The sequence below is a fragment of the Lathyrus oleraceus genome, chromosome 2 (genome assembly GCF_024323335.1).
Source record: "Lathyrus oleraceus cultivar Zhongwan6 chromosome 2, CAAS_Psat_ZW6_1.0, whole genome shotgun sequence".
Lineage (NCBI taxonomy): Eukaryota > Viridiplantae > Streptophyta > Magnoliopsida > Fabales > Fabaceae > Lathyrus > Lathyrus oleraceus.
The window spans coordinates 373,605,589-373,617,349 of NC_066580.1; positions in this window are offsets into that span (position 1 = coordinate 373,605,589).

Sequence of the window (11,761 nt, forward strand, 5' to 3'; positions counted from 1 at the left end):
ATATTTAATGAAGAACTTTAAGGTCTTACCAAATGATTTACAATATAAGTCGTGTCATCATAAATTTAAGCTACTTTTCAACCCTGGAACAACTGTTAGTCTGAAGGAATATCCTGACATCCCCATGTACAAACTCAATTTCTAAGACTTTGTAGAAATAAATTCTGTAAAATATCATCCTGATGTTCTATAAGGTGAGCCAAATCAAACTCTATCAGACTTATTTTCTTTTTTCTTTTCTATTTATATCAATATAATCGCCTTTATATATTTTTTGTTGAACAAATATCAGTGGTGCTTTCAAACACATGACTTATTGCCAATAACAGTGGAGACCAAAAAAATTATTTCCATCTTTTGTTATGCTTAATACTAGGTATTATAATCTTATATGTCTGATATCCTTTTTTCTGTTCATTTATTATGATATAAACACATCGATTTTCATGTAGTGGAGTTCAGTTGAATTGTACCTTATGGGGTGATTTTGCATACTCTTTGTTCCATGCTCTGTCGGAAGCATTAGATACTTATATTATTGTTTTGGTTATAATGCATGGAAAAATAAAAGATTCCTCTGGTAATTTTGTGTTTATTACTTATCATATATACTAAAAGTATCGTGTACAATAATACTTCTATAAATACGTGTTTTTGGATTTTTAGAGGGTTATCCAGTATCAATTGGAAATGCATGAAATGCTACAAAATTGTCTATCAATTTCATCATTGATGAAGTTCACGAGTTTAGAAAAAGGTTATATAACGGTTACATAACTTTTTTATGACTTTTACATATATGTATATATACTTTAAGATGATTACTGTTACAATATGTTTATCAATCCGATTACTGTTTTTAATGAACTTTTAAAAATATTCTTAGTTTTCCTCAGCAACTATTGCATGGTATGAACATGTCGTTGGAAGTTTTGTCCACTGCATGGTATGAACATGTCGTTGGAAGTTTTGTCCACTCAAATTTTAAGTCAAAGTTGTGACAAATCTCAAATTGTTTTTGTTGATCGCTTTCTTACTAGAGCTACCATCTTACAATTTTGTGAACTGTTTAACCAACCTGAGGTAACAAAAAATTATACATTTTCTCTGAATTTAACACTATTGTCTTTGTACCTATTTCATTATATATTTATTTCATATTTGCACCACTACCAAACGATGTGTGTGCTACAATAGCAACAACAAGGAAGATAATCCATTCCAAAAATGGTTGGTACTATAGACAATGCGACCATTGTACAAGAAAGAGTATAATGTTTGTGTATATATAGATTAATTATCTTTTGGTTTTTTTCCAGAGTACATCCATGTTCGTTGTGCTGGTACCGAAAAAGATAGAGAATGAGTATTTTCAGTCTTTCTAATATGTGTTTTAATCTATATTTCAAACATCTTTTAGTTAACATTTTTCTGGAAATTTCTTTTAGATATTTACAAACAATCCACTTGAATCATCATAGAATAGTTTAGTATATATCTTTATAACAATAAGTTTTTTTTTACATATCTTTCATTATTTTGTCACAATATCATTATCAAATTAACAGTCTAAGTTTCTATGCAGTCCTCTCTTTCGGCCGACAATGACTATGATCCTAATTTTTTGATCGTGTCGTTGCTCCTACCGTAACTCCAACTCCAAAGAAGATTAATGGTGCCAAGAAAAGATAGTCATTCCCACCAAAGAATCATCATCAGCACAAAAGTCTGTTTGTAATATTATGAAGCAAGTCAAGATGAGAAAATGTAGTGATATATATATATATATATATATATATATATATATATATATATATATATATATATATATATATATTAATGTTTTTAATATATTTTGTTTCAAGAATTTCCTGGATTTGTTTATGATCAACGTGTTTCAAAACATCCTTATTTTCAATATCTTCAATGATAATGTATTATATGTTAGAACAAGATTTTGATTCTGCAAAGTATCTCTAAATTTTGATGATAACAAAGAATGAAACAATTTGGTACCCTAACAATTTTCTTAAGTGTGCAGGAGTCTAAGTTAAAATGACTGTTAAGTCACCTTCTGATTCTTAATAAACTAATACTTGGCATCTGAAGTAGTCCAGAAGCGCTGACCAAGCATAAAGAGAAATCACTTTGACTCTGAACATAATGCATTTAAGGAGCAATCACTTGAAGAATCCGACACTAAAGTTCAAGCTCTGATGATCTGATTTTGAAGACCCTATCTGAAGACTCTGCAAAGAGATATCTGAAGACTATAACTCTAAAGACTCTGATCATGCTCACATGACTCTGACACATGCTCATAAATACGCCATCAGATGTCACCTAGTCATAAACTTAAGCTGGAAGCATTTAAATTGTAGTACAATCATTTTAAGGAAATATTTGATTATGCTCCTAGTCTACTATGGAAAGGATAAGGAATTTACCACATTTGTCTCCTAGAGCTGACACGAAATCTTTAATGATTTCCCCCAACGGTATTATCTTAAGTGTTATATAAGGGTCTCTTCATAACTTTCCAAAATACAACTTTGATACATCAACTTTATCATACAACTTTTTCACCACTCTTACGAAGAACAACTCACGCTCTGCATACTCTGATTATTTCTTCACCACTATTATTGTAAGAAGAAGTTTCCATATAAGAGTTCATACTCAATATTGTATGGTTATCTTTCACTGTTCTTAAATTGTGTCTATATTACTTATCTAGAAGCATCTAGCGAAACACTTTGTAATTCTTATAATTGTTTTGATTCCTCAAGTGACTTGTTCAGGTCTGTAGACTTGAGAGGGCTAAGAGGTTGTTGAACCCTTATAAGAAATTTGTAATTTGTTGAGATTAGTGGATTAAGTCCTTGTTGAATTCGAAATCACCTTGGCCGGGAAGACTGGAGTAACTTTGACTTTCAAGCGAACTAGGATAAATCGTTTGTGTTGTTATTATTTCTTCTTTGCATGTGTTATTGCAAAAATCTTTTAATTCATGTGAAAATAATTCAAACCCCTCTTTCTTGTTTTTCTCTACCTTTCAATTGGTATCAGATCTCTGGCTCTGTTATTGAATGTTGAATCAAACACTTAAACGTGTAGAGAGACCCAGGGTGAGAAAAACTTCATGGCCAATACAAATGAAAGAGATAGTTACAACGCAAAACCTCCAGATTTTGATGGAGAAAAATTTGACTACTGAAAGGAAAAATTTGAGAGTTTCTTCTTAGGCTACGATGTTGATCTCTGGGATATGGTTACAAATGCATAAAGTAAAAATTTGACTACTGGAAGAAAAAATTTAAGAGTTACTTATTGCCTTGTTCGAATTTTCACAATTACATAAAATAAATATTTATTTGTCTTTCAAGTTGCTTGCTTCACTATGTATGAGAGGTGTGTATAAATTGGACCCACACTATTTCTAACTAAGGTATAAAAAAGGTCATTTTTAAAAAATAATGAAAAAATAATGTAGGATTAGAAATGCGATTTTACTTGATATTGATAATTGGCAGTATAAATGAATGTTAACTTTAACTATTTTAATTTCGTTTTAATTTAATTAAAAACAAGTCTACCTAACTTTCGATTATAGCGAGTAAATTGTGATAAGCATATATAGAATAGCTTGCATTGTTGGTAAAAGTTCACACGCTTGGATTATGATGGTAAAAATGAAATCAACAATCTTAAACAATGTGAGAGAGTATTGTTAGAACAATAACTTGTTCATGAAGGAAGAGAGAAAAGGAGCTCCACCATAAGAGCAAGCTTTGCTTGCTTTGTTAATTGATTTTTTGAAATTCATTACAAAAGTTAGTTGGCTTAAAGAATCTTCACTAGCTTTTGTATATATGCTTATCACAATTAAGATCCACATTCATTATTTATATTGCCAATAATGAATTCAAACAAAATTATATTTCTAATCCTATATTCTTTTTTCATTCTTTTTTAATATGACCATTTTTATACCTTAGATATAGCAATAGTGTGGGTCCAATCTACATACCTTTCATAGGGAAGCAAATTACGTGAAAGACAAATAAATATTAACTTCATCTAATTGTTAAAATTCCAGCAATGCAATATATCAATTTATGTGTCAGATGATTTTGAAATTAAATTAAACATATTAAAAAGAGTTTTAAGGTCAATTGTTTTGAAATTAAATGACTTGAATTGTACAAGACACACCGACTTAAATGTAAAATTGCTTCAAATTTAAAATGACATAATTAATATTCATATGATATCATTTGATATGTGAATCTAGGGATGATGTTTGATATGTTGAGTAAGTGGTAATTTTTAACAAATTGTTGATCAAGTGATGGTACTTGATATATGAATCAAGTGATGGTGCAAGATATGTTGATCAAGTTATGGTGTCTGACATGTTACTGATCAATGTACATCAAATTATGGTTGTTTGATATGTTGACCAAATGATGGATTTTGAAGATCAAGATGTGTTTATCAAGACAAATCCTGAAGATATGCAGTGATCAAGTGGGTGTGCTTGTATATCAAGTTGTGTATATTAAGTTGTGATGATCAAGATTATTTTGATTAGTATTCAAGTTATATCTTGTTCACTAAGTTTTTTTATCAATTTTTGCTAGGAATTTCATTGTTTTTTTATCTTATTTTTATTCATTTTACTCCCAAGAGAATGTTTTTTGTCTACCTTTTATGTAAACCAAAGAAACTTGTTGATTACTTATGATTATGAGAAGAGGGCACAAAAAGGAGGAGACAAACAACAATGCTTATGACGAGACCATGTGGAAGCATTATGGTCGTAGTGTCTGGAAAGAGAAAAAGAAACCCTTTTAGCACATAGGAGAGGTTACGACTAGTCTTTAATCCCTTAAAATTATAATTTTTGTTTTTGGAATTTCTCTATTTCTATTCCACATCCCTTGATTTCAGACTGTTTAACTTTATCATTTAGAATCTTTATTGAAAAATTAAGTAAATTTGAAGTCTACATCATGAATTTCATATCCCAAAGATCTCCCCAAACATTTTGTATTACTTTGTTTACTCTAAATTCTCTATGTTTTAGTTTTTTAAGTTGATTATTATTCCTCACTGTTGTTGTATTTGAAGCCTCCATTGGAGCAATTTTTATTTTATTTCTCATTTCTATTTTAAATCAGATTTCATTTATTATATTATCTATTTTTTAATGTTTATTTAATTTCCAATTTCGATGTATGTTTTGCCTTTATCTATATTTGAGTAGTCCCTTAAGGACTAAGGATCATGAGGATTATCTTATGATATATCTCGTATGAACTCTTAGATATTTTATTACAAGAACAATCTAAAAATTATTTTGGAAATTCAGTGTTTTATAAATACATATCTATTATGACAGAGACATTTTAGATTTCGATCACATGCTAAAAATATGTGTTTCGGTGTTTAAAAACAAAATTCTGAACAATTGAGTATGAGGCGACAAAAATGTCTCGAACTCGTGTATCGAACTCATATGAGAAGTTATCATTTTTATAGATAGGCGAAAAATTAATCTTAAATGAATAAATTGAGTCGACGAAAGTGGACATATTACTCATTTAAGATTGGATAACACACGGACAAAAGTAGGTATTACCTAATTTTCTCTGTTTTTTAAATTCATGTTTTTCTTGTATTAGATTGTAGAAGTTTATGAGTTTGTTAGGATAGAAATCACGTATCCTAGATCATGTTTTAAGTTTATTATTTTCAAACAAACAAAATTCAACATCCAAATCGAATATTTTATCGGGTCTTAAATAAATCCAATAAAATATTTTAAGTTTATTATTCCCACCATGATACCTTACTTGATTCCAAAAACTTCCAAAAATCTTGTTAAGATGAAAAAAATGAAATATGGGTTTGTCATTTATATGTTGATGGGACACTTGATTATGAGTTATATGCTGATATTTAATGTGTTTCCACGTTGTTAGGTATAATGTATAAAAAAGTACGGTGTAAATAAGTAATGTGATTTAAAATGAAGGAATGTCAAAATTATTGGTTTTGTAACAGTGGTTGGTACAATAAATAATATAGTGTGTTATGCTAAAAAAATTCTTCGCAATAACAACTAGTTGAAGTGTTTCATTCTCAAAGAAGGAAGGTTGGTGGAAATATTTTTGGAAGTTATTCTCTTGGAACAATTATAAATAATAAATTGTTATCCAATCTCAAATTTACATGATTTTTATTATGTTAGAATTTATGATTCCCACTATTAGAAACCTAATTTTCAACAATTCAATATATTAGAGTATAATATATTGTCCCTTATAAATTTCTGAAATAAAATATTGTCCCTTATATATTCCCCTCTAGACTTTTTTTGCTACACCCACTAAAATCACGCATTGATACTCTAATTCAATCAATAACCATCTGATATTGATCAAATGGTAAAAAACGTATCATCCAATTATACATGTTCTATCTTTACTGTCAAATTTCAATCACACGGTTGATTACTCTTCTTTAACCCGTCATAGCTTCTAAGACAACTTTTCAAATTTCCCACCTCAGCCCATTCTCCAACATTGATGCATATCTATCTCATTAGAGATCAACAGTTTATTATCTGAGTCAATATTTACTCATCACTCTTCACCTCTCTTGCGGTTCTAATTTCCTTTTCACTTCTCATCTGAGCCAATCTTTTCTCTTCACCTTTGCAACATGCTTTCAAATAAACTCTCATTGTTTCAAAGTTCACGTTTTTTTTACAAATTTCAGCTTTTACTAATATATATTATTTGTTGTTTGCAGTTTTGTTACACTCATCTAAGGAGTTTGTTCTTTCATATTCAAAGCTCACATTTATACTAATGTATATCTTCATTCTCTATTTTTCTTCAATTTATCTTCTCTGATATCATGATTTGTTCTTCCTTTCTCTTAGCTCACATTTTTACTAATGTATATGTTAATTATTTTTTGCAGATTATTTTCTCTCACATTTTTGTTCATCCTTTTTTGCAACCTAAACACAAATAATCCAACCACACCAAAGGTATACTCTTTGTCTGAATGGTTTTAACTGAATGCTTTTTTTCTTTCTAAATGGGTCTTTTAGCTGAATATTGTTTTTAGTTTAATGTTGTTTGTAGCTCAATGTTGTTTTTATCTGAATATTTTTATCTAGATGAGTCTTTATATGAATTTTGTTTTTAGCTATTTGTTGTTTTTATCTAAATTTTGTTTTCATCTGAAGGTTGTTTTTATATGAATGTTTTTTATCTGAATTTTTTTTATCTCAACATCGGAATGTTTCTTTCCTCATGAATGTAGAATTTACAGACCTTTAGATCTAATAAAGGATGTTAATGACATGAAGAAGCTGTGAAAGCTTCACATTAGGATTGAGGATATCTTGTTTGTTTAAAGTGTAGTTAAGAAATTGCATTTGGAGATGCTTCTGTTGGACATAGAGGTACAGCTAAATACACTACAAAACTTTTACCCCTGCAAAAATATATTATGGGAATGTATTTTTTATTATTATTAGGGTTATTAAACACAAGTGGTTATGCCTGATGCAATGATGGCATCACTTAAGTCCAAGTTCGCAGAAAGTGGAACCTATTTAGTGAAGAACTTTAAGGTCTTACCAAATGATTTACAATACAAGTTGTGTACTCGCCACTTTAAGCTGTTTTTCAACTCTAGAACAACTGTTAGTCTAAAGGAATTCCATGACATCCCCATGTACAAACTCAATTTCAAAGACTTTGCAGAAATAAATTCTGCAAAATATGATCTTGGTGTTCTATATGGTGAGCCAAATCAAACTCTATCAGACTTATTTTCTTTTATGTTTTCCATTTATATCAATATAACCGTATGTATATTTTTTCGTTAAACAAATATCATTGATGCCTTCAAACACATGACTTATAGCTAATAACAGTCGGGACCAAAACTATTATGTGCATATTTTGTTATGCTTAATACTAGGTATGATAGTCTTATTATGATATAAACACATTACTCTTCATGCAGTGGAGTTAAGTTAAATTGTACCTTATGGGATGATTTTGCATCCTCTTTGTTCCATGCTCTGTCGAAAGCATTTGATACTTATATTATTGTGTTGGTTATAAAGCATGGAAAAATAAAAGATTCATCTGGTATGTTTGTGTTTATTACTTATCATACATATTGAAAAAATAAAAGATTCATTTGATATGTTTGTGTTTATTACTTATCATACATATTGAAAGTATCGTGTACAACAATACTTCTATAAATATGTGTTTTTGGATTCTTAGAGGATTATCCATTATCAATTGGAAATGCATGGAATGATACCAAATTGTCTATTAATTTCAACACTGATGAAGTTCACGAGTTTAGAAAGAGGTTACATAACTGTTACATAATTGTTTTAGGACTTTTACATATATTACATAATTGTTTTAGGACTTTTACATATATTACATAATTGTTTTAGGACTTTTACATATATGTATATACTTTAAGTTGATTACTATTACAATATGTTTATCAATTCTATTACTATTTTTTAATTAACTTCTAAAAATCTTCTTAGTTTCAATCAACAACTGTTGCATGGTATGAACATGTCGTTGGAAGTTTTATCCAATCAAATGTTAAGTTAGAGTTCTGACACATCTCAAATTAATTTTGTTGATCACTTTCTTACTGGAGCTACCCTATTTCAATTTTGTGATTTGTTTAACCAACCTGAGGTAACAAAAAGTTAAATATTTTCTCTGAATTTAACACTATTGTCTTTGTACCTATTTCATTATATATTTATTTCTTATTTGCACCATTGCAAAATAATGTGTGTGTTACAATAGCAACAAATAGGGAGATAATCCCCTCCAAACATGGTTGGTATTATAGACAATGCGACCATTATACAAGAAAGAGTGATGGGGTATCATCTCCTTATATTTGTTAAAACAAGCACAAATCAACCAAACCAGTACTCAAGTAATATATAATTATATATTAATACAATTTTGTGTTTAAATGAACTTCTTATAATTTTTTTATTATCAGGTTCAAACTCAATGTACATGTTTTCATGGGTGGTGAAGAAATAACCTTTGTTTTTTTTGGATATATTGATTTATTGGGAACAATTGCAAATCAACTTAGTGAGTGGATTATTATTGAGGTAAGGAATCATATCAATTGCACATTTATATCTAATAGTACATATGGAACAAATATGACAATGTGCTTTATTTGTAATTGGGTGAGGATGACCCTTTGGAATATCCTGAGTTACTTGAATTATTCTTGGGCAAAACATTTTCCTTTAGATTCAAAGTACAATCACTATTCAACCATGGATCTGTTGTGGGGTATAGATCTGATGAAGAGATGGTATCCAAAATTATGACATCCCTCCTCCCCCACATACTCCAACCTCACTTCCACCACACATCCCTCCACATACTCCAACCTCACTTCCACCACACATCCCTCCACCAATTTCAACCGAAGATACCTTCCCTCCTCTCACTTCTTGAGTGATGATCATTATGAATTTCATAAATAAATCTTTGAGTATGTGGAGTATGATATGATAAACAAAGCCTTTATATTAAGTTGTACTATACACATGATATGATGATAGACAACTTAAAGATTTATTTATGAAATTCATAATGATCATCACTCAAGAAGTGAGAGGAGGGAAGGTATCTTCGGTTGAAATTGGTGGAGGGATGTGTGGTGGAAGTGAGGTTGGAGTATGTGGACGAGGAGGGATGTGTGGTGAAAGTGGGGGTGAAGTTGGTGGAGGAAAAAGCATGTATGGAACACAGTAAAAACAATATGTAGAACAAGTGTCTGGATCTTTCTGGCATTTTTCCCACTGTTTCTTGCAGTTTATGAACCTACCATACTTTTCTTTGAATTCAATCTTTCCCTTCACTCCGAGGAAGAAAACTACAAGCAAAATGACAATTATTTTCTTTGCACTCATTTTTTCTTTCATTCATTCCTCCCTCAACCTCCATCTATTTATAATCTCAGTTTCGTTAAGATTCTTCATTTCATTTGTTTTTTACCTTCATAAATATTAAGCGTGTGAATTTTTGCCAACTATTCAAACACAAGCTTTTCTATATATGTTTATCACAATTACTATCCACATTGCCATTTATCAATATCAAACAAAATTGCATTTCTAATCCTACATTCTTTTTTCATTATTTTCCAATATCACCCTTTTTTATACCTTACCTATAGCAATACTGTGGGTTTAATAGAGATATCTTTCATATATAGGGAAGCAAACCACGTGAAAGACAAATAAATATATATATATATATTTAATTGTTGGAATTCACTAAGTCAATTTATGTGTATCATGATTTTGAAATTAATTTTAACATTTGAATTGGTTTAAATGAATTTTAACATTTGAATTGGTTTAAATGAATTTTCACATCAATTGATTTGAAATTATATAACTTGAATTATAGGAGACACATTGACTCAAATGTAAAATTACATTTTAATATTTTATGAATTAATATTTTTATGAATTAATATTTTATAACTCAAAAGATTAAAATACAAAATAGTTATATTAATATTTTTATGAATTAATATTTTATAACTCAAAAGATTAAAATACAAAATAGCTATATTAATATTTTTATGAATTAATATTTTATAGAATAATACAGCTCGATTCGGTTGATGCATTAACCATAAACCCAACCAGTTACACATATCACACACAAAGTGTATCTCAACAAAAGTTATTTGACTTTCGATTTTTGCAATTAGAATCAATTTGGAACTCGAAAGTCTAAATGTGTGAATTTGTTTAACATCCTATTTTAATTAAATCAAACAAATATGTACCATTAAACAAAAATTATTCAAATACAAACTATTCTTAAATTGTGATACTTTTAATTCTCCAATAATGATGCAGTTGTAAGTAGTTGTAAGTAATCAATATCGCACATTTTTTTAATGTAGCTTAGATAACAGTAGCGTGGATCCAATTTATACAGCTTTCACACACCGGAAGCAAACGTAAAAGACAAATAAATATTTATTTAAGGTAATTGTAAAAGTTCATGAGGAGAGAAAAAAGTAAATTTATCTATAGGATGATTTTTAAAAAAATTTAAATTAAAATTGGTTTATATGAGTATTAAGACCAATTGTTTTGAAATTAAATAACTTTGAATTATACAATACACATCGATTAGAATGTAAAATGACATAAATAATATTCAAATACTAATGGGTGTGGTGAACAAGTGAGATTAAACTCATTTCACCCTCTCTATGATGTATCTGATACGAGGACGGGTCAAACCACGTTAAAAGTGAGATCAATTAGACTTCCTCAACCAACAATTGATGTACTCGTTGGTATATTGACCTACTCGTTGGTATATTGACCTGTATTAAAGAAGTGACTCACCTCAATCACCTCACAAGTATTTATTGGGGAGGCAACTCAATTTTTCCGCTTTAAATTTCTTTTATGCAAATTTATTTTTTGATCTTAAACACGAAGAAACATATTTTGGCCATTTTGCTCATATTTCGCTAGGTGAGTTAATTTTCTCTCTAAACAAAGATTTCACTTATAAAACTTGCCTAGCAAAATGTTTTTGTCCTTAAGCGAAAATTTCAAGTCTTAGATGTAAATATTTTATTCGAAACACCAATTTCGTATGATGATAGCATTATGGGATGAATG